Genomic DNA, 24921 nt, shown 5'->3' with positions numbered 1-24921 from the left:
TTAGTGGCGAGATTTATCGCCGCTCGATGCAAGGTCGCGGAGTCGAAATTTTTCCGACGAGAGCAGCGAAGTAAACGCAACTGCCGATCGTCGTGACGGCGCTGAATTATTCAGCCAGTCCGGAAGAAGAGCTGGACGCGATCGGCGCGCTGAATTTATTGCGCGCGTTACGCAATTAGAATGATGAATCGCCGCGAGTATATTAGAATCGGCTGCTTTTTTCTCATTCGGTCGACAAAATTATCGCGCGTCTCTGGTATACGGCGTCTTCGAGTAATTAGTTATGATCGATGAGCTCGAGTCGGGAATAAATTTCATCACCGCAGCCGAGATGGATCTCCTTTGTTAACAAATCGAGCTTCATAAATTTCATAGTTGTCGCGATAACTCGTGCCGGCCTCTCTGCTCCAGTCGATAAATTTGCCTAATTCACGAACCACGTCTTCAGAGCACGATGCTTTCCCGCGGCGAGTTTACAAACGACTCCTCACAGTGTGATTCGACTAACGGGCAATTGAAACGGCGGGCCGTCGGGAAATTTTATCGATCGGCCTTATCGAAACGACGAGAGTGAAATCCTGGCGCTGCCGAACCGCAAATCGAGCATTCGGAGTCAATTGATATTATTAGATTCGCACCCCCGAGAAAAAGGAGGACACACACGAACGGAGAGCCCTTGCGTCTGTCTGGCAGCCGCCCCCGAAGCTCGCGGTAAATTTCATTCCAGCGAATTATCATGATTGAATCAGCTGCGCTCGTCATCCACTTACATGCCCGCCCTCGGAAATTTCGTTTTTTACCTCCTCGCTCGCAGTAGGATACAATGCGGCGATTCTCTTCCGCGGGCGACGGTAATTCGATCGCGCGGCGGCGCATTTTCTCTCCTCCGAACTTTTTTCCCTCTCTTTCTCTCCCACGCTGCTCTCTGCCACTGCGAGCCGCTGATTGATCACCCGATGCTCCGGGTTACAGGAACGGACCGATCGATCTAATAGTCTAATGAAATTGTATTACTCCTCCGCGCGTATACGGTGTCGTCTCGGCAGCAGACGGTATATTTTTTATTATTGTTCTAATCGTGCAAGAATCCGGCAAACGCGCCATCCCCTTATCGCGGAAGCAATCGGCACGATAAAAGGAAGGCAGCATCGAATCAAAGTCCGGCTTATCGGGCCGACGACGATGATGGCTATCGGTCGCGGCGAAGGAGTGTTTCGTGATCGCAGGCCGAGCTACACTTTGATGTTGCACCTTAGCGCGCTGCAGTCGCAGCAGGTCGCGGCGGGGCCGCCCGAGTGATTTATGCGCGCTCGTGTCTCGGCCAACTTGATACAGTTACAAGCCGCTAACTCGGCTGGCCGAGCGACGCGACACACATTTGTTCATCTGCGGCGCACCGATTTAGAATTGAGAAAAAATCAAAAGATACACGCACACACGCGCGCGCGAACGAGCGGAAAAGGCCCAATGGCTTGAATTCAATGAATTGCTCTCCAGCTCCTTATCGAATCCAGCGCGATAAAAGTATAATTAATATTCAATAAAGATAAGTACGCGTTGGCATAATCTGTCCGGCTTGTGTACAGCGAGCGAGCGAACGAAATGACAAAGACGTAAACGAAGGGGCAGCAGAGGAGCTGGCCGATAATAAAAAGAGAGCGAGCTGCCGAGAGTGGCTAATTACGAAAAAATTAATTTCTCGCTTGAAGAGCACTGATGAGAGCCTGCGCGCGAGAGCGGTGGCAGTGCAGAAAGCGTGTGTGTGTGCTGTGTGTACCCGGCGAAATTCCCGTCTTTATGGCCTGGCGGCGTGCCGGCGGCGCAAATACAAGTGATAAATCTTGCTTCGGCGCTCAGCTATACGATATTATATTCTTTAATTAAAAATCAAGGTACAAAGATTACGCGTCATAACAGTCGCCGGCTTCCTCTGCCGCCTCGTCGCCGCGGCAACCGCCACGGCTTATTTGTTTTTCGGTCGGTGTATCGAGAAACAATGAAAGCGATTGTTGCGCACGCAGGCGAGGGAATCGAGCGAGAGAAAGAGCGAAAGTGCGCGGGGCTAATTTATTCCAGCACCTATTGAATATATGTATATTTCTAAACGCGAAATATCAAGCCGGACACAATAGAGGCCCGCGCTGCAGCCACACACTTTATGCAAGTAGGGCTCGAGTATAGGCTGTCGGTCGGCGTTTATTGGCACGCGGTAGCGAAAGCAAGCGAAAGAGAGAGAGAGAGAGAGAGAGAGAGAGAGAGAGAGAGAGAGAGAGAGAGAGAGAGAGAGAGAGAGAGAGCGCGAGATAGAGCAGCGGAGAAATGCACACATGCGCAAAACGGCAGCGGCAGCAGCAGCCTCCCCCTCACCCCGTTGGCCGAGCAAAAGCGAAGAGAGGAGAGAGGGAATACAATCGCCGCGCGCATTTCACGGACGGGCTTTCATGTTGCCGACACACACGCGCGCATGCTTCTCTCTCTCTCTCTCTCTCTCTCTCTCTCTCTCTCTCTCTCTCTCTCTCTCTCTCTCTCTTGCTCTCCTTCTCCCGCTGTCCCTTGCTCTCGGTCCTTCGCGTAACGCGCGTGCGGCACTCTATACTCGCGACGATCGAACATAATGCGAACGTCAGTGTGCATGCAGATTGCTATTATAACGTACTCAAGATCGAAAGTCACGATGCGGCGCACAATCGCATTATGGGAAAACATTGTCGCGGAGGCAATTTGCGAATATATGAGGAGAGAGAGAGAGAGAGAGAGAGAGAGAGAGAGAGAGCGTGGTCATTAGCCGCGCATTAATGAGACGGGCGAGCCATATCTCCCGCAGATTTTTTCCGTTCGCTGTACGCTCTGCCTTTTTTACGAGCCGATTCGACGAGCTGTTTCGTAACGTTATACGAGCTGATAGCAGCAGCAGCAGTCGAGCCAACTATTAATTCACCGCGTTCGCTTTATCGCGAACGATATTGATGGGCTTTGTTCGCGGGAATCTTTTTTTCTGCGATTGTTACAACATTTTCCAACTATCGCGCCGTGGTGCGGTGTACTCGTGCCTGCAGCGCAGACAAAAGACGAACGTCGAGTAAGAGCCGAGTTAAGAATATGCATCGCTCAGGAACCAAAGCCTACTGGAGCTCTTATCATTGATGAAACACACGTGTTTAAGCTTGTCGCCGGAGCCGCGGATAACGATCGAAGATCGAACGCTATTTCGAGATCGACAATTGCACGTAAACATCCGCGTGTGTGAGCTCCTCTAATCTCCGCAATCGTGTAATTCTTCGAAACGATAACGACGGCTACGCCGTTCCGCGCTTTGTTCGAAAAATGAGAAAATTAAGAGTCCGGCTAGGCAACGCCGTCTGTAAATCACGAAACGGAACAGACGCAACGAAGACGGGCGTTTGTTTACGTGTTTCGAAAGCTGATAGTGCGAGAGGAAGGAATGAGGCTGCTGCTGCACTGCTCGTTTTGCCATAAATTCCGGCGAAGGAAGGATGATTCAAAGACGCGAAATGAATTTGTCGTCGCGTCTCGCGAGAGAGGACCTCTCATAACGCATCGGCTGCATGCGCACCCACGGTAGCGTGTATAGTTTTCGATCCTGGTGGCAATACGGAGAGCGGCTGTTTTCGAATTCATAGCGTGTTTCGGCTAATGCGATCTACGACAGCCATTACCGGTGGCTCGGCAAACACAGGAGGGTCTCTCTTCTCTCGGCGTCGCTTCGGCTCTCTCTTTCTCGCTGTGTTATACTTGTACGTTCGGGGGGAGAGAAGCTGCATTTCTCTCTCTCTCTCTCTCTCTCTCTCTCTCTCTCTCTCTCTCTCTCTCTCTCTCTCTCTCTCCCTCTCGCTCGGCTCTGGGTTCGGATTTTGGGGTCGCAAAGTGCCGGGGGGGGGGGGGGAGAAGATCGCGCGGCGCTGCACAATGGAAAAACCACCCTGTGAGAATGCGAGCAGCGCGCGCGTTCCTGGCCTCGCTGCTGCTACTGCTTCGTCATCTGGTGGTGACTTTTGTAAATATTGTTTGGACAGGCTGGAACTCGGAGAGTGCTGCCTCGAAGATTGCGTTATAAACGATGCGCACGCGCGCGAGAGAGAGGGGGACTTTGTATTCGGTCATTCGCATCCGTTTTCACGCAATTCCAGCTCGGGAGGAGATTATCAATTTGCTTCGTTCGAGCAGCCAGTTGAATTTTGATGCGACGCTGGAAACGAAACGCTGGACTAGCAATTGACGAGCCCGTCATCGCGGATCTAGATCGCAGAGAGCGCATCGCGAGGGAGGAACGCATGAAGAGCCTTTGAAAGGCTATTAAACCCATCGGGCTCTCTCGCGCATAATCGAACAAAGCCGGTTCGACGAAATCCGGTCAGCCGCGTGCAGCCGTTTGAATAAAAATAAAGAAATCAAATTTACCCAGCGGGAAAAAACAACAAATAATCGGCGACGATCGCCCCGAGCGATACACACGCACACACGAGCGCGCTGCTTGTTGGGTGCTCGCATAGAGCGATCTTTCAATGGCCGCGTCGCCACCCCTTTCCATCTCTCCCGGGCTCTTTCAACCCTCTAAATACTGGTAATACTGATTACACAACCGCAGAGAGAGAGAGAGAGAGAGAGAGAGAGAGAGAGAGAGAGAGAGAGAGAGAGAGAGAGAGAGAGGACGCAGTACAGTAGTCGACGGCGCGGCTTCATGCAGCAGTGTACGGCAGCACGTGGCGAATGTCTGGACCCGTCACGCTCACACCGGCCAATTTGCGTTTCCGTAATTTCTGGCTCGACAATGCTTACATACCCCCGCCCCCTGCGCATGCAGCGGCTTAATCGCTCTCTGCGCGCCCGCCGCCCGCGCTCAGGGTCAATAATAGAAATTGTGCGGAGTGGAGTGCGAACGCTACTCCACTTTCACACGCTTTCCCGGCAACTATTGCCCGCCGCGTGCAGTGTCTAGCGGGAGCGCTGCCGACGCGCGTGAAAAGTGTACACAGTTGCTGTACCGCTTTCCATTACGCACCGTGTATCTGAGGGGTGATTGATCGAACTCTGTTTCTAATTGCTTTCCGAAATTCGTAATGCTCCGCGGGAAGATTGCTTTTTAACGCAGATGGAGTGGTTCTCTTCGTGCACTCCGATTCCGCAGCTCATCGTCCGAAAGTTCGAATCCATCCGCTGTGAAAGCGAGTCCGTGTTGCATGCAAATAAAGCCACAAGGGCGCGTTAACTCGTTTGGCCGCAAAATAAAAAAAAAACAACAGGCTCTTCCTCAAATTCAAATCCCGCACGTGAATGGAAATCTCCATATTCATACCGCCCTAACCGCGCACTACAATCATCGGTTCGGAATAAACGGCGCGCAAATCCAATCCTCCCCTGAAAGCACAAGTGAGCTAAATAATCCAATTAATTAAACGCGCAAGTGTATCGCGCACACATGAGAACGCGGCTTCGCCTCGAGGCTGCACTCGTTCTTCTCGGTATACGAGCCGCTGCACATGGTCGTGAAAAATCGGCAGAAAACCGAGCCCCGTCGATGGGTGTGGGGATATGCCCGCTGAGAGTATGCGGATTACGACAATGGCGCGAACAGCGGGGGTCGCGCCGTTTCTGGAAAATCCTTCCAGGAATTTTCCTTTTCCCGCGCTCTCTCGCATGCGGCGCACAATGCCGGGGGAGGGCCAGCGCACAAGAAAGCCATGCGACTTCGAGAGCGGCTCGGGCCCGAGCGGCTCTCTCCCATTCAGCCGGGCATTAGCGTTTTCGAAAATCGCTTTAGAGCCGGGAGAAAGAGGGAGAAATGCCGGAGCTCAGCCTCGTCGGGATGCAGCGCACACAGTCAAAAGTTGAAGGAGGGAGCACGGTGAAAGAGGCCGGAAAAGAGAGAAACGGGACTGGTGCAGTAGGTCGCTGCAGACTTTGGAAAATGCATGTTGTGACACTGCGACTCAAAGGCCCACTGGCATCACACACAAACAGGACGCGCTCGAGCTCCGAGAGTCGCTCTGATTTATAGCGCCCGAAAGATCCGCTCGAGGATTTAATTACACCGAATCGATCGTTCGCCCTCTCGAGAGGCGCGTTTGACCTTTGCAGGGGATGAAAAAAAAACGGAATCGTAGCGAGAAATTTCAACGTTTCATTATGGATCCTACAGTGCGCACACAGGGCGCTAAAGTGCGCCGAGGGCTGCTGTATGGGACAGCGCGCAGGGCGCGGATGGCCCCGGGAGAGGAAACCGCAGAGCGGAGCGGTCGATTCTTTATTTAAACTGGAGTATCCGCGCGCTGAGAGAAAGAGAAGATCTGAATGCCGGGAGACGGATTAAAAGCGCGCGCAACGGCAGAAAGCGAAAGGGGGATCGCGAGTGGTATAGAGGAAAAAATGAGGGGAAAGGCAGAGAGAGAGAGAGAGAGAGAGAGAGAGAGAGAGAGAGAGAGAGAGAATCATTTGAATGAGTAATACTACACCTCGCGTACACCCACCCACACACACTTCTATGAAGCGCGGCTGCGAGCGAGAGAGACAGAGAGAGAGAGAGAGAGAGAGAGAGAGAGAGAGAGAGAAAGAGAGAGAGAGAGAGAGAGAGAGAGCAGCTTTGTTTGATACCTCGCATTGTGCTCGCAGCCACCGGTTCACTTTATACTTCTGCTCGGCTCTCTCGGTCTCTTTCGAAGCATCGCAGCAACAGCAGCGCTCTTACTCTCTACCTGTGGACTCTCCGCCGCTGAAAATTGTATTATAATGCGACGAGGCCACGACAATGAGGGAGCGGTCCGTTCGAGTTGCCTTATGCCAATCTTTCCCGGGCGGGGGCGGTTATGATTTCAATGCGAGCGTGAGGGGGAGAAGGGCGCGCACAACGGCTCGAGCGCTGCGTGCACTACGCAGACAAGGACAAACGCCGCGCTCGATTTCATTCGAGTTTTTCAGCCTGCGGCCTTATTATTACGGCTATTCCGCATCCTTATGTTCCGATTATAACCCGATCTGATGTGCATTGTGTACGTGTGCGCCGGGCAGCCAGTTTCATTTTCAGCTGTTTATTGTCGAGCCTAACAGGATTATTCAGGCCTCGGAAAAGCTACTGTTCGATCGGATGAAACTCGGGACTTTAGTTCTCGCTCCCAATAAATAATAAAAACATCCCTGCGAGCGGGACGATGCCGGCGTTCGTCGTTGCGCAACACAGCATTCGCGGCATGTCCGGCCGATAAGACGTGGCGGTGCATACTCCCAGCCCGCGGAAAGGGAGTGTACACTGTACAGGTACTCGGAAAGTGTACTACGTGGGCCACGCGATTGTCTGGGGGAATTTCTCTATCTCGAGGCTCCGAGGATGTTTATCCCGGGTAGGCTCGGGGCCCGTTATCGAGCGATTGTACTTTTTACAGGGCCTGCTTTACGGCCGCCAACAGATTTGTTTTCACGGAAATGACGTTTACGGGCATCACTTCCAGTTCCGTCGCAGGCGTTTGTGTATGAAAGTGAGAAAAAAAATTCTCGCTCGATTCCATACCGTTGTTCCACCCGGTTCCTAATAGCGGTCTAGCTTGCACTCGAGGGTGGGCAGAGGGAAACGGCTTTCAGAAAAAACAGCATATTTTCCGGAAAACTCTATAGGTCGGGGCCTAATTATCCAAGAATGCGCGCGGCGCTAGACCCTTCTAAATCAAGATAATCGACTCCGGCTGCCTCGAGATAATCATCGTTGCCGCCTCTCGCGGCGACCCGCAGCCCGAGGCGAGAGCGAGAAAAGCAGAACACATCAAAGGGAAATTCGAAAATAAAATCGGCCGGTATAATTCGAATGTTCCTCTCCCTCCCCGCGCAGCAATATCGCTTCTGCTCTCGCGTGGAAAGGGATGTGCCGGCGGCGCGCGCAGGTACAACTGGAGCAGCCTCGTTCTTTCTCTCGCTGTCTCGCTCTCTTTCTCTGCATCCCTCGACTTCACAATGCCGCACCGACAAATGCCCCGACCTTTTTCGGACTGTCGTTGTGTTGGGACTCGCTGCGACGTTGCCACTTTTACTCCGTCTTACACGATTCTTACTTCGTGTACGGGCGATCGGCTCTCGAAACGTTTCATTATTTTCCCAAAGTTTTAATAAACATGACACGCAGGATGAATACAAAATTCGGGATGCGAAACGCGCGTTAAAAAATAATTCCATACTCGCAGTGCGAGAGTCTGAGAAGTATAAATCGCTCCCGCTTTAAAAGTTATAAGGAAAGCTCACTCTCTCCCTCTCTCTCTCTCTCTCTCTCTCTCTCTCTCTCTCTCTCTCTCTCTCTCTCTCTCTCTCTGCCTCTCTTCGCGAGAAAGATACATTGCGAGGCCTTGGGGACAGAAGGAGAAGAAGAAGAATAAGGAGTAAGCGCCGAATTCCCGAACCCTCCGAGCGACAAGCCCGCCTTAAATATTCAGACGCCTAATAAAATATTTTCGTTGTCCCGCCGCCGCCGGCTTCCAGACAAACTCTCTCGCTCGCTGGCGCGCAAAGTGTGTGTGTGTTTTGAAATGAAAATACATTCTTTATCGGCAGTGATGCGTCGGATTATGTCGCCGCGACGGCTTTGGCCGAGCTGCGCGCATATATCGGTCGGGTAGCGACTCGCATCGTGTACACGAGAGTGAGATAGCCGCGCCTTTTAATACTGCATGAGCAGATTGAATTGATTTGCGCCGATCGGCTCCTCGTCGACGCGCAGTCGCGGGATGGAGAGGAGCTGGACGCGCGCGCGCGAGTTCTCGGCCCGTGGCCGATAACGTATCTTCATTAAGAGCGATCGGATTTTTATTTCTTTGTTTTTCGAAGGCTCCGCAGGCTGCAGTATAGATTCGATAATCGAATCAACGTCCGCGCGTCGTATTGAATTAAAGTTTCGCTGCGTGCATCTCGCTGCGATGATTTTCGACTTTCGAAGTGATAATAATAATAATAGCCGCGCGGCACCGAAATAACGCCCGGAGCAATAAAAGAGACGACAAAGTCGCGGCGTGCTCCAGAAAGATCGTGAGTCACGCGAGCGGGAGGCGACTCTAACATATTCGTATATCGGCCTAAAATTGTTGGCAAAGATAATAAACTCGCTGCTAGCGCGTGGCCGTAAACGTTTTCGGATCGGTCGTCTCATGCGCGTGAACGGCGAAAGAGCGAGAGCGAGCGAGAGATGCTGAGAGAGAAAGGAAGGGCCCAGTCGGCGCGCGGTTATTTTAATAACGTTATAATAAGACGTCGGGGATTGATGCTAAACTATTTGCTGGCAAGAAGCTCGAAAGCGCGCTCCCGCGAACATCCAACGGTGCCGAGCTCTCTCGAGCGACTTTCGTCTTTTGAGACGTCTAGATCTAAGGCTCGTCACCTAAGAGTCATTAACATACCAAATCTTGTGCGAACTCTCTTCCTCTCTCTCTCTCTCTCTCTCTCTCTCTCTCTCTCACACACACACACACGCTTGTACACATTCACGCAAACGCACACACTCACACACCCTCGCTTGACCCATCTTCACATTATCATACTATCACAATACACATTTTTGCTGTACTACTATTGCTGCTGTATACAATTTATCGTACAACATATTGTACGTCAAATAAATCTAATAAATCTAAAATCTCTCTCTCTCTCTCTCTCTCTCTCTCTCTCTCTCTCTCTCTCTCTCTACTCTGCTCTATGCGATTCTCGCGGCGGATCTGGTCGAGTTCGCGATAAAATTAAACGGATCTCTTCGAACGACTCGCGTCAGAAAGCACACTTTATTTTCAAAGTCGGAATTTTAATTAAGCTACCGTGATATCAGTGGACGTGAAATTTGGGTAATCGGGACGGAACTGCGTACGCATGTACACAAGTGACGGACGCGAAGCGTATGAGCGATTCCGAGCGGCAAATAAATGTCAGCAACTCGATTAATCGGACACTAAACGGAATCTCCCCCAATAAATCAGATAGAGAGCGGCGGTGGCGCGGAGCGCGAGAAAGAGATAGAGAGCGCCGGCAAATGAGCCAAATTAAGAGTGGCTCTCCTCTGCAGAGCGAGCAGACACAATGTACGCGGCGTCGCGCTCCGGATTTTAAAGCGAGATCTCCCGCTCGGCGTGTAGTAGGAATGATCGTGTGCTCTGCTCGCGCGTCCCGATGACTTTACGGCGCATCGATGCTCGTTCGCCGTGATTTACAGCGCTCCTAACCTTCGGCCGGTCGCCCACAGCAGCCTCCTTCGACATTGTTTCGCGCGGTTCTCTCTCTCTCTCTCTCTCTCTCGCCTTCTATATCTGTGCAGAGGCCAGACAGCGCGCGAGCCACATTACTCTCTATTGCTCTGCGCGGATCTGCGGGACCTCGACCTTGGTAGCGCTAGACCGGCTCGAAACCTATCCGCGATTCTGATTTCGAAGATTTCGAACGGCCGAGCCTACGATTGATGTCCTGATGTCTCACTCTCGCGTCACCCGGTATATAACGCCGCTTGGTGAACGGAGGATGATGACACTCGTCGAGAGAGCCGAGAGAGGGCCGGGAGATATTTTTACGTCAAAGTGGAGCGACGATGCCTGTACACACAACCGTAACAGCGTACCTCTCTCTCTTTCTCTCGTCTCGCATCATGTGCGAATCGTTCGCTACGCCAGTAAAACCCCGAGCCTCGTAACGCCGCGGCCACCCGACGCGACTTTTGCGCGACCACGTCTATACAGAGAGCCGCTCGCACACGATCTCGTTAATATTAAGTGGGGAATTAAAATTTCCAAGTCCGGATTTTCATGAATGAACGGCTCGGAGCGGAGAATCGAGTCGGAGCAAAAGAAGCGAAGCCTCTGCCGAGAGTCGGCTTACGAGGTGGAATAGATGTTGTTTTGCAGTGCCGGAATAGATATCGGCGCTGGCTGGCGCGGAGACAGGGAAGTGCCACTATTTCTGACGAGCGTGGAGTCGGTTCTTCTTCTTCTTCTTCTTCTTCTTCTTCGTCGTCGTCGTCATGGTCTGCGCTCGCACTTGCCCCTTTCGCAAAGAGCGAGAGCTTTCCGAGCGAGAGCCCAGGCCAGGAATAACCGTCAAGATGTCACACTTTCCATATAGACCTCGTGCTTGGCTTCCACTAACCGATAACCTGTCCAAAAGCCGGAGCATCGACAGAACTGGCAAATTGCACCGAGTTCTGCGTTACTTTTTTTTCTCCTTGCCAACTGCTTTTTGACACGTGTTCGCGAGATGAAAAATGCCGCTAACAGAGTCCAACTATTCGTCACCCAAGTGTGTGTGTGTAAGAGAGAGAGAGAGAGAGAGAGAGAGAGAGAGAGAGAGAGAGAGAGAGAGAGAGAGAGCAGAATGCGAAAAGACGCCGCGAATAAAAGAGAGCCCGCTGTATATATAATCAAGAAGCGTCGACCGAGCCAAGAGTCTGTATCGCGGCGGCGTCGAAAAACGAGAGCGTATCAAAAGACAATTTTGTCACATTGACGCGATGGAACATCGCGTATACGTATACAGGACTCGAGCTAATTGCCAAAGCCGCGCGTTGTTGCGACTCTGCGCGTGTGTGCGCCGGTTTAAACCTAGCTTACAATACAGCATCACCGGCGATGCTGTTTGTCTCAACAGAGACGAGTCCAGGGTCAGACTTGCGAGCATCGATTCTCTATGAGCCAGTGACGGTGAGATTCAATGCGTCCGATGTGGGTTAGAAAATTTCAAGAAATTACATCGCAGCAGTATGTTTGTCACAGAAGCACGTGGGCGACGAAACGTGCACTTCATAAATTTTGTCCCAGCGAGAGAGAGAGAGAGAGAGAGAGAGAGAGAGAGAGAGAGCCAGCGGCGAATCGGGGTCATTATCATAGTCAGAAGCGAGCGAATAAGGAGTAGTAGTATGCCACCGCGATAATTTAAATGCGCACAATGAGACGTCCTGTAGCCGTCGTGCCGTATAGCCGTCGACATGCAAAATCAATAACTCCGTGCAGTCGTCGTCGCGGTCGTCTCCGTACGCACCGGAGACGCCAAGAATGGCCGATGCGGAAAATATTCAAGATCGACGCGATAAGGAACAGGTTCACGTGCGACCGGGCTACACCGGCCGTCGCCGCCGTCGCGACGTTTTCCATATCCTTCGAGGTACACTCGAGTGAAAAGAAGTGCGGACCTTTTTGTATTCCACGCGCGTCGCCTCTAACGGAGGCACATTTGAATTGTTTAGACGGACAACGTGTGACCTAATGGACCCGTAATTTTTCGAGCCAGCCGGACCGGTTGTCGTTGAATCGAGGCTAGCGTGTGAATCGGGCCAGACCTGCCAAACAATTAAATCCCGCGCAGAGAAAAAGACGTTTGCATGTAAATGCCCCGCTGGCGACGCAACAGCCAGAGGAGAGGGATAAGTCAAATTTACAACTATAGAAACGTTCACCTCGGGCGACGCAGAGTCGCCCTTTGCACTAGCTGCTAGCACTGCGGAGAGTGAGCGGGAACAAGACGTGCCCGAGAGAGAAACATAGGATGGAAAAAGGAGACAGCGATACCGCTGAATCACGTTGTCGCGAACACGAGGTTCGTGCGTTGCTCGTTTTCTCTTTTTATTTCGCATTCCCCGTCTGTCTCTCTCTCGCGCGCTGTGATCGGCTGCGGCGCAGCAATATATATGACGAGGCGAGAGGCGCCGAGAGACCGGAGACAGGGACGTGTCGTTACTCGGGCGCTCTGCGCGGGTTGGCACACCTGCCAACCTGGCTATATCTACGAGTAAATGGCACGAGGAGGTGAGGGTATCCGCGGATCTGGTTTTTCACCGCTGCAGCTATACTGTAATACAGTCGGTCGGTCGTGCTAATCCGTAATCGTGGAAAATCGGAGTCGATCGACGGGCATCGGTTGCGATCATTGGATAGAATCAGCAGCTCTGTATATGGCGTGGCGGGTCTCGTCTAATGGAGCAAAGTGCGGAGAGCGGTAAGATTTCGTCGCGTCTCTCGCGAGCGGCAGATCCCGGCATTGTCATCGCGCAGATAAGAGAGGAAGAGAAGGCGCACGACGATGACCACCCAGGCGCTATCTCCGCATGACAAATGCAGCTCCCCGGCACACACCGAGAGAGAGAGAGAGAGAGAGAGAGAGAGAGAGAGAGAGAGAGCTCATCTCCCGCCGCAGACAGGCCCAGTCGCGCAGGATCCGTCTACCTTTCAACTGCTGCTGCGCGGCGCCGTCTTTTTTCGCTATCGGTCTCTCCTCGCCGCCGGCAGCGGGTGTTGAGAGCCTGCGTCATCGTCGCCGCGCCTTGCAGACGACGAACGAAGAAAACTCTTCTTTCCAAGGCTCGGCGTCGTCAGCGCGGGAGCGTACACCTTGTCACGCCTGCAAACTCGTTGCGTCACCGCGCGCGCTGATCAGCGCTAATTTCGCGTCGACAATCTACCTTTTACTTCGGCCGCCGAGCTAAGAGGGCTCCGGAGATAATGCGCCCGGTTATAATTAGAGCGGAGCGCTGGCGCTTCGCAGCGAGCAAGCGAGCGACGCCGAGATTTCGCGCGGCTGCATCGCGTCTTTTTCAAAACACGCTCGGAAATTGAATCTCTCGCCAGGAGTGCAACGGCCGCCGCCGATTGTTTTCGACGACGCCTCCGTCGCGCTCTCGGCGCTCTTATGAGACACATCGCTCGACGTAAAGGCTGTCCGAAATTAACGGGTTAGCCCGCGTACGTTCGCAGCGGTCGTTAAATTTAGATGGCCGCGCTTGGAAAAGGTGCGCTCGCTCGTTCTCGTGCACACGCGGGCGCAAGAGAGAGAAAGAGAGACACGACGCGCGAACGGGAAGGAACGAGAAAGTGAGAGACGCAAAAAAAGACGGCGCAGTTCTCTCTCGGGGTGCCTCGTAAAATCTCACAAGTCCAATCCGAGACGGCGCTCCCCGCTAATAAGAAATAAACGCGCTGGAAACAAATTTTCTATTTTCAAACTGAAAAATTGAGAGGACGATTTGCGCAAATTGCGAACGATGCAGCGTCGCTTTACTACCCGAGATACGGTCGGGAGAAAGTGCCGGGGAAGAAAGTTGTCGCGCGTTTTACTACACCCGGAAATCGAGCACTAGAGATCCCCGACGCAGCAGTCCCGGAAGTCGTAGAAATTTCGGGTTCCCGTTCGGTTCGCCGAAATTCATTCATTCGGCCGTAGATAGGCAGTTGAGGCGGCCGCGATTTTCGCGTTCTCCGTCTCCTCGAATATGCATTACAATCCGGTGTATCGAGACGCGCGCAATGCGCATTCCGGATCGCGTATTCACACACGAGTTGCTAAGGATCGGCGCGTTCGCGCGTGCACACACAGAGGCTGGCTCCGCGGAGCTCGCAAAAACGGCATCAGCCATGGCCCCGTGTAATCCTCTAATGGGATTTATAAGCGCTGGCTCAATTACCTTCAGTCAAGTAACGCGCGCACCGACGCGCCCCGGCCATTTATACACACCGGCGGCAATTTCCGCTCCCTTGCTTGCGGATATTAAGCAGCGGCGGATTAGCGATTATTGCGCGGGAACCACCAGAGACAGTTGCGATATTTACCCCGAGAAAATGAGAGAGCGACTGCGAGTTGGCCGGCTAAAAACAGTGCTCTGAATTCGGTATTTTATGAACAGCGCCGAATCTAGCCCAACAACGGGGAGCATATACGGAAGAACTTTTTTCCGGCCCCCCAAGCGCGGCATACTTGTTACGGCAGTAACGATAAAGTCGCGAGGCTCGAGATTCATCTCTGCAGGCGACTCACGTAGCGTCACTTTTTACGCGATCGCACATCTGAGCGGTCCGCCGTCAGAGAGGTATGTATACTGTGGGAGCCTCGCAAAAATGCCCGTCGAATAGTCCTCTTCACACCTCGCGCTGCTGAGTGCGAATGATCTTTCTTCCCGCCCGCTCGACAAGAAATACCCTACTTGAAGTTTCGAACGGACTAGTGCTTTTTTTCATCGGCGCAAAAATGCGATAGTTCGATTGTCGCGGAATGCCTCGTCGCACACACGCGGAGGAGTCGAGAGGGAAAAATAAACAAGCAGCATCGACACTTGGCTCGACTCTCTCGAAACCAGCGAGACTTGGATGCGAAAAAAAGGAAGCTGCGACCGCGAGAGCGAAAGAGGAAAAAAGGAGGAGGACTCGCATAGTCCGTCCCTCCGAGGGCTGCGGGGTACTCCTGAAAAGCGACTCTCCTTCTCCCGAACGCGCGCGCGTGTGTGTGTGCCTTTCATGCGAGCCGGCCCGTTAATCCTCCGCGGATCTCGGCAGGATCCCACGGAGGTGCACCCAGAGAATTTGCATACAAGATCTCCCGGCATCTCGCTCGCTCGCGCTCCTCCCCCTCGTCTTCGTCTCGTTCGCTGTTCCTCTTTCGCCAGCTTTCTGCATGCGCATAATGCCGTGCACTTCACCATTATCGACCTGCGCGCCCATGTCTTAATGCGTCTTATCGTCATTCCTTTCCTGTCTCTCTCAACTTTTTTAGAAACGCCAACAATTCGAGTCTCAGAGGTGTTTCCTACGCGGGAGGAACAAAGCGAGAAGCGCTCTCCTCTCCCCCAGGAACAATGGCAGCGCGCAGAAGTCGAGGCTCTTAAAGCGAATAAGGGCCCGCGGCCTGAGAGTGAAACTCGAAAATTCGCATACGCAAAGAGGACCCTCGGGAGCCCTCGCGACAGCTACGTATCCCCGCATTGATTTCGAACGATCAGCCGAAAGTTTGTCCAACTGCCGGAGCGTGATTCGGACTGGAGGAGTGCGAGCAGAATCGATCAGGGCGCGCAATTGATTTCCGATATAATTAACTTTTTCCATTGGCAGGCACTTCCTAAATCATAATCGAGCGTCCATCTACTTAGCGGCCCGACCGGGGTAAATTAAAAAGACAATCGGGGAACGCCCACTAAACCTATGGAATAGGGACCGCGGGCCGATCAATGCGAGGAGCAGTAGGGCGAAACTCGGCACGCACTTATCCCTTCTCCCTCTCCGCAGGCATCGATGGACGAGTGACCTCGAAGAATTTGACGGGATGGGCTACCGGCGGCGGCGGCTCCCTAGAGTTAATCCGAGCCATATACGCGAGCTATTACCGTTAATTATATTTTCGCAGCGAGAGCGCGAGGCCGTTTCTCTCTCTCTCTCTCTCTCTCGAGGGGTTGCATAGGTACACACGTGCGGCCGCAGACGCCTGTATACACGAGAGAGCGCGCGCGTGGGAAGGGTCGCACACGCACACGCGCTCGCCCCTCGCGACACACACACTGCAGACGCGTGTTGCACTGTCTTCCCCCGCGCGACAGAACGCAAGAGCGAGAGAAGTCTCGGAGAGAGCGAAGGGCAGGATTAAATTGGCACCAATTATCAGCAAAACACCCTCCACGCTTCTGCTGCCCTTCAGCCGACTCTCTTCACGCTTCTTCTTCTCGCTCTCGTGTTCCGCGTGTCTCCGTGTGTGCGGGGTGAAACAAAAGATGCTCCGTCAATGATTTCCCGTATCTCTACCGCAGGCGACGTGTTGTTGTTGTTGTTGTTTCGTCGCTTGCACGCGAGCTGCGCCGATTCTTTTCCCCGGACCTAGCGTCGATTACTGCCGCTGCACCATAGCGGAAAACTCATTTCCATCGGCCTTTTCCACAACACCGCCGTCGCGAAAAGGAAGCGCTCGCGATGACGAGGGGAAAAAAGCAGTATAGCCGATTCAGAGAACGCCGCGCGCACGAGTTTCCGTAATAATGCATTGATAATATGGGGCGTGCATCGCCGGGCCAGCTGACGCTCCCGCGGTAATAACAGCGGAGGAAGTTATCGCGCGCTGCAGGTAGTAATCTCGCTTGCGCCTCCCCGCACTTGATCGCTCTGTCTCTCGTACCGCAGGCGGCTCATCCTCCTCGCTTGCAGTCGCCGCCGCAATGTCAATACGCCGGCGATCGGCCCCGACTATTTATTAAGTAAACGCTCTCCGCGCTGGATTATTGTTATTTGTTTTTTTCCCGAGCGGCGCGAGGAAGAGCGCCACTTAGATGATTCCTGGCACGTGCTGCACGGCTGTTTCGCCGAGCCCGAATGACTAATGCGCGATTTGCAAATCCAGAAGATTAATTTTAATTATCCGGCAGATGGACTCGGCGGATGAAATATTCAGTTTTTCCACCTCGCGTGCGCCGACGGCCGGCCTTACGTTTGCGAGCGTATTTTACGCAGCTGGAAGCGTGAAGGAGAGAAAAAAGAAAAGCGCGCTGATGCGTCTACCGAAGACATTGTATTTATAAGCGCTATATTCGTCCTCGAGCAGAGAGAGAGAGAGAGAGAGAGAGAGAGAGAGAGAGAGAGAGAGAGAGAGAGAGAGAGAGAGAGAGAGATTTCGGATGAAGAGCGGGGTATACGCGACGTCTATTTCGGTGTGCGGAGCGACGGCGCGCCACAGCGAGCGAGAGAGACAAAGAGTGCAGAAATAAAAAGACGCGTAATTTTCCACAACGAAATAATTTTTCCGAGTAGACTCTGTGTGTTCCTACTACGCCTGCCACGTCACGGACTCGCGGGTTACCTCGACAACACGCGCAGCGCACCGACACGCGCTCGCGCCGGCAAACACACGAACAGGCGGCGAAAGAGTATAAGTAAGAGAGCGAGAAGCGCGCGGTAATAATCGCCGCCGCGCCGGTGTGTACAGAGCGTGACGCGAGCGAGAGAGAAAGAGGACTTCGATACACAAATGGGCGGGTATACCGTCGGCCGAGGAATACCGCACTCGGCTCCAATTGGCCGAGGGTGTCGTTACACTTATCGCAGTACTCGTGCGCTTGTGTGCGTGCGCGCGAGTATGCGCTCCGAGACGCCGGATCGCCACTTTCAGTTAATTTTGCTTCATTTCGAGAGGCTATAACGCGACTCTCGTGTCTTTTTCATTGTTCGCCTCTTGCTGTCCTATACACGATCCGGTACAGTTTTGAAAGCAAGAGGCGAGAGCGGTCGGAATCGCGCGAGTGTGCGCGTAGGCGATGAGCGGGAAGATGCGAGCCGCGGATGTTTCTAAAAATATTTTGCGACGCACAACCAGCGACACGCTCGAGAGCAAAGGCGCGGAACGAGCGAGAGGAGCGAGTGCCTCGCCCCCGAGAGCTGTCGCTTTGATTCTGCGTGGGATACTTTTCGACGAATTCTGAAAACGCCTCGAGAAGCTGTGCGAGACGAATCGAATTGGAAGCGCGCCTCTCTCTTGGATCGCATCGCTACGGCCGCTTCTTTTTCACGCGAGGGAATTTATAATTAGCCACCGTGAGTTATTCTCGTGCGCCGTATATAAACTGTATTTATATAAACTTGTTGTTTGCGATTGACGGCTCGAAGTAACTAATTAATCTGTTTTCCACGCGCTCGTCTATTTGTATAGCCGAACGATGTGCGGAATTTGCTCGTCGGTCACCGAGGAACTCTCGGAGCGGGCAATATTTTGGTATTAGAATTATTTATACTTGCGCGCTCTTGCGACTATGTAAGCAACGCTAGCCGACATCTTCGAGCGAGCATCGACGTGCGGCGAAAGCTCCGCACGAGGGGTGAAAGATGTCGGAGAGTGTCTCTGTGTATAGTGTACGCCGACTGCGAAAACGAGGGTGGCTTATTCGTGGAAGGAAAGTGGCCCCGTTACAAGTTTTACTGCAGTTTTGCGGCTCGCGGGACTGGCTCGCTCGCCGCTGCTGCGAGAGCAGACGGAGTAAGAGAGAGAAAGAAGGGGGGAGCGCGCAATTGAATTTAAATATTCAATTATGCGATGTGTAAATGAAATAGAAGCCTTATGCAAATGGCTACACGTTAAGGACTGTTGCAAATTTAAAGGGTTAAATATTTATTAGCGGAGGGGTTAACCGAGATTTATGGCAACAACCGCGACTTACCTTCTCTTTCCCCTCTCCCGGCGCTCTCTCTCTCTCTCTCTCTCTCTTTCGCTCTCTTCTCTCCGACGTTCGCCAACTCTCTCGCGTGCTTTTCGTCTTTGCGAAAACTTGGCGTACGCGCGAGCGGCCAGCGCGGCTAGTGTTATTGTATACATACAAACCTCGTGTATACGTCGCTCGACTCTTTATATCTCGATGACATCGACAAACACACGCGCATGTATGAGGAAAATCGAGAGACAAAGGGGGGACCCACTTTACCGTCAAACCAAACAACCACGCTGCGTGCTCCTGTCTCTGCTGCTGCTGCAACCGCTGCATAATGATTCCTCCGATGATTCACGATGATCCACCACCTCGCCTTATGCCATTTCAATATACTCGCCATGAGTTTCAAGAGATTCGAGAAAAGGATAACGTGCTTTTTTGTGTAAACGGGATTGAAGGATGTAAATTTCATAAAACGGTATGTATAAGAGAGTGAGAACGCATCAAATAAATAAGTAGTCAGTCAATTTCGTTTTAACTCAACAAGGCTAACATTTATTTATAATGAAAATACGTTGATTGAGACAATAGTTTGAACAGTATTCATTATCGGTAATATATTATATCGCTATAATGCTAGTCGTATACAATGTGCGGGTGTGTTGTTTTTTTTCTTATTATCCTCCGATCTCCAGCCTTAAGTCTACGTCGAAAAAATTTAATTAATCTTTTTTCTTCTCGTCTATCAATATCCACATTTTTCTCCTCTTTTTTCTTTTTTAATCTTTTGATGTATATTAACACACATACATTAACGATGCTTGTCGGTAAGAAGACTCGTTTATCATTTTATATAGAGTGTACATATACACGCATCTTATACGTACACCGAATGTCCTGAACTTTCGCAATAAAATGTTCGCTGCAGCGGCAGACCCCGGCTGAACAGGCGTGAGTACTCGCGCGAATCGATATCATTTCGATTGCTCTATTATACTATGTACCTAACACTCGCACTAACGTGAGTGCGGAGAGATTGGAATAAAAAACGAAAAAAAACAATGAAAAACGCTAACCCGCGAGTGCTCGCGCCTCGTTCGCCCGCGTCTGCTATTATGTACATACACATATATACAATATATGTAAAATCCGTCGACCTGATCACTGTACAGCAATAATTAAAAATTGTGTGTAATTATAAGAATCGCGACAAGGAGAGAAGCAGAGTCGGCGTCTCCTGCTCGTGTGTCTGTGTATGTGCACCAAGTTTTAACAAATGCAAACAAACAATTACTAGAGATTATAAACAAGGAAACATATTCAAGGAATTACCTAATGCTTTATAATAATAAATTCAACACGACATCAACAAATGCATCATCCGACGGGGTTCTGCTTAACTCTACTCGATTATCGAAATACATGTATAATAATCTCGCGATTCGACGTGTATATAATATATTTAATATTTATAGTTCTCGTATACGCGATGTTCTCCTTGTAATCTATATATATATATATATATATATATATATATATATATATATATATATATATATATATATATATATATATATATATATATATATATATATATATATAATATATATATATATATATATATATATATATATATATATATATATATATATATATATATATATATATATATATTATATATATATATATATATATATATATATATATATATATATATATATATATATATATATATATATATATATATATATATATATATATATATATATATATATACACACACGCGTATATCTATGTACGCGAACCAACTCGTTCGTCCGGTATTACAAAAGTCAAATGAAGAATAAAAGTGTAAGCACAGTGCGCGCGACGAGACGAACGAACGGACAAACAGGACAAATAATATATTTCTATATATATAACGTAAAAAAGAAGCACAATCGACTCCTCGGATGCTGAGCATGGCGTGTCAATTTAAACTAACCTCGATTTACAACTTTTAATTAATTAAGTACAGTCTTTGCGCGCCGATGCGCCCGCTGCAAACGCTATGGCACTAAGTATTCACGTGATTACACTAATATATTCGTCCATCTCGCGGCTCGAAAACGTGGAGAGCATTTATTTATGCATATTACGTACGAAAAGGAAAAGAAGAAGTTACGTGCGCAAAAAAGAAGAATGAAAAAATGAATGAGTCTCGTTCGGGCCTACAGCCGCGTCGCCGCATCGGGGAATGCAACTCGCACGAGTCCTCGAAAAATAAACCTAGAGGACCGTTTTCCTCCCACACATACACGCGTCCTTCGAGACTCGCCGCGCTACATTTATAAAAGAAACTTCTCGCAAATTCAAACTTAACCATTGAAATCTACATATGCAAAAAAACCAATCGATCGCGCTCGACTTTTTTTATCTCGCATTAAAAAAAAAGGAGAAAGAAAAAGAAAACAAAAATATCCACGTATGCAATAAGTCTCGTTCTATAACTCTTAACCAAACACCTCGATCATCTCATCTGAACAAACAATTTTCCTTAATAAAATAGGTAATAAAAAAGTATGCTTAAGCGCCACTCGCTTCGAGTCAAAACAATGCACATCACTAATTTCCGCATCGCTTTTTCATGTTCAACCGCAGCCTTGTTAATCTGACTCGTACCGCCAGACGTGTTTTATTTCAGGGTCAAGCTGTCTAGTGTACAACGTGAAGCCGAGAGACTCGAGGTCTCTCGGCCCTAGGTTCGGCACTCGTAACTAGGGTTCCGACCAGCAGGTGCCGAGTATCCACCCACCAAATTCCGTACTTATCCACATTCAAGTCTTGAAAGTTCATTAAATGCCAAGGCGAAAAACGCCTTTGCTCTATAGCTCGGATGCCACCGTTCTATCGGCCGTGCAGTCTTGCACAGCCTCCTTTGGTGTGCGTGTCCTGCGAGTGCTTGCCAGCGCAGACACCCCTTTTTCACCGCTCCGAATCTCGCTCCTCTTTTTTATTTTCATCAAAACGTACTACTTTGTCTCGCCTGTACCTGTTGTACGGGCTCCAGCGCGATCGGGCTCACTGCGAGGCTCTCTTTTTTCGACACGGCCTCTCACCCTTTGGCGATGTGTGGCTCAGCACACGCAGTTCCCACATCGACGATTCGCCCTGGAATCGACGATTGCGATCTGCCTGCGCGTAGCTTTGCGTCTGTGTACGTGTCAGTATAGTGTCGTGTGCGTGTGTGCGTGTGTTGCGTCAAGGTGCGTTTTGATTTATCGGGAAGGGTGTGTGATGCGTATGTACGTGTACACATCGGAGTCTCTGGCGAAAGAGGGGAAGTCTGGCTGACTTTCACACTGGATCAGCACGCAGGCGAGCGCCCCAAAGGAGGCAGAGCACTTTGCTTGGCATCCGAGTTTGTTGCTTCGTCATGAAACATAATGTAGCCTGTTTCGGTTCTTACTTTCATTCGGAAGCAACCAGTATTGATTTATTGATGCTTTTTTTTATATTAAATGGGGTAAGTACGGGGATTTGGGGGTGGACCTCGCGCGCCCTGCCGGCCAGGACTTTGTACCTCACACAACTCCCTAGTTACGAGTACCGAAACCTAGTCTGAATTAAGGTTTTTTTATTTTCAGCAATTTTTTGTACAATTTTACAAAGAAAATAATGGGATTTACTTATGTAATTTGGCAGTTCTCTCTCTCTCTTATACATGTTAGTCATTTCTCTCATTGTACGCAATTTGATTTAAAACGATTTCGATACAGAACGCATGTCGCGCATACCAGCACGTTATACTTTTCTCTAGAACTCTTTTCATCACTTTGAGAATTGAAACTCGTGTTACCCTAGCGTGTGTTCAATGAAGAATACAAGCGTAATACGCGGCAGACCGCACACAATTCCCTTAGATAACATATGCTCGCTCTTTCTTCTCTAGCTAATCGCGCGTCGAACCGACCTGCATTAGAGTATTTAGACGAAACACACGAACACGTACATCGTTATACATGAAAATAAAAAAAAACAACAACGCATCTAGTACTCACGATGCGGCTGCGTATCTATAACATATCTTCTCTCAATTTTATTTATTTACGATTATGGTAACCTAATCACTAATAATTTAAAAACTACAAAAGTCTAAAGTATCTCGCGCACGCGATCACCTCTGATTCTCGCACGAAAATTCTTATCACGCCTTTTTTCTTGCATATATAATATATATCCATTTAAAAATAGACACAAATTTATTTGTGACGTTAGACTTATCAATTAATTACGTATATTTTTGATCACGATTAAGATGTCACAAACGCACGGGTGCGTAGCGTTCGCGAGTGCGCGTATGCGATCGTCTCGAAGGAGCGAGACTTGAAATCGCGTCGCGACTCTGTAGAATTGTCGTTAAGAGTTTCGAGAACGAAAAATAATCGATCAAGACTCTTGCGCCCAAAATAACGGTTCCATGCGGGAATCGAACAAAAAACAAACGTGAGGAACGTTGAGATCCGACGTATACTCGATACTTCCACGATAATCTTGCGTCTTCCAGAGGCAGCTTTCGTCGCTAATACTAAAACTTGGCAGTGTAGCGTATAGAATGAAACTCACTCATTAGCTACTTTGTACATTGTACAAACGAATAGCTCGACAAGCAGCTGTAAAAGTTGCCTCCGGAAAACGTAAGAAGAACGGCCTAATCCTGCCTAAACTCTGTCCTATACTGAATTCCCTAAATTAATAGAATACAAACGCACGCCCACGTAATGCCCTCTTCATGAGAAAGATAAAAATGAAATAAAAAGTTCGATACCGATCCACGACAGACGTTCTCTTCCTTCTTCGTTTCCGTTGCATTTGCTTTACTCTTCCTTTTTCTCCAAGGTCACGCGACAGAAACATCTTCTCTCAAGAAAAAAAAATAATAAAACAGAAAATTCATGCAAAATCGATAACGAGGCCAGCTTGATATCATGAAGTTTTGGGCCTCTGTTCGTTTACTCTAATTTCACAGGAAAAATTTGCAGATTTTTCTCTAGAAAACAAAAAAGAAAAAAAATGAATCTATGTATAGATCTTGAGCGCGTGACCTTGAGAAGTAGCTAAAAAGCGTCAGGTATCACACGCATGCGCGTTCGGGTGAACGAAGAAGGATCGTCTATGTAGAGAAAAGCGTGCAGACAGGGATAGAGGAGAGCGATAAGACGTCAACAATAAGATATAATTGAGATAAAAGAGACATGAAGCAGTGGAAATGTTGTACAAGTAAAAAGGTTAAGTATTAGAGAGTAAACAGCGACAAGTAGTGTCAGTCTGGAGGTTCTGCGGCAAAAGTGCAACACATCGAGCAGTATACAAAAATTTACAGTAACAGGAATGAAAAACAAAATGCCGCACGAATCGGTTCGCGTCGCGTGTGCCACTGAATCGAGTAGAGTACAGTGTATGAAAGGAAACAGAGACTAGAAAATGTTGTCGTCTTGATGCGCTCTCTTTCTCTCGATCCGCGTCGATGAAGATGAAGAAGGAGGAGAAGAAGAAGAAGAAGAAGAAGTAGTGGTAGTAGTTAGATAGAAAGAAGAAGAAGAAGTAGAAGAAGGAAGATGCGCGCTGCCAAGATCGGCGACACGGCAGTAAGAGTCGGCGAGTGAACGCGATTACGAGCACGGATAGATGGCCGAGTGATAGGCGGCGAGGGCGGCGTGCGCGTGCGCAGGGGGCGCGGACGCGGCGACCGCGTGCGGCGTGCTCGCCATCGCGGCTGCCATCATCATCTGCTGGTGCGTACGCTTTAGGGAGTTGGGAGTTGTGGCGGCGCTACTCGGGGTCGTAACGGTGGTGGTGGTGTTGTTATTATTATTATTGTTGCTCTGGCCATTGCTGGTCTGTTGCTGTTGTGCTGCCTGCGCCTGGCTGGGCGTTTGACTTTGGCTTTGGTTGTTCAGTTGCAAGGGGCTTGCGGTACTGCCGAGAGCGGCGTGATGGTGATTTTGGTGGTGGTGGTTGTGGTGGTGGTGGTGGTGGGG

The 24921-nt window shown here is 50.1% G+C and overlaps 1 protein-coding gene across 5 annotated transcripts in view; it reads right to left on the bottom strand.

The window, feature by feature from the left end:
- Positions 1-24921, bottom strand: part of LOC100117144 (homeobox protein homothorax) — a 326708-nt gene that overhangs the window by 263619 nt on the left and 38168 nt on the right. The window lies entirely within an intron of this gene.

The sequence above is a fragment of the Nasonia vitripennis genome, chromosome 4, assembly GCF_009193385.2.
Source record: "Nasonia vitripennis strain AsymCx chromosome 4, Nvit_psr_1.1, whole genome shotgun sequence".
Classification (NCBI taxonomy): domain Eukaryota; kingdom Metazoa; phylum Arthropoda; class Insecta; order Hymenoptera; family Pteromalidae; genus Nasonia; species Nasonia vitripennis.
Note: the sequence above shows the minus strand (reverse complement) of the source record. Positions and strands in the feature narration are given on the sequence as shown.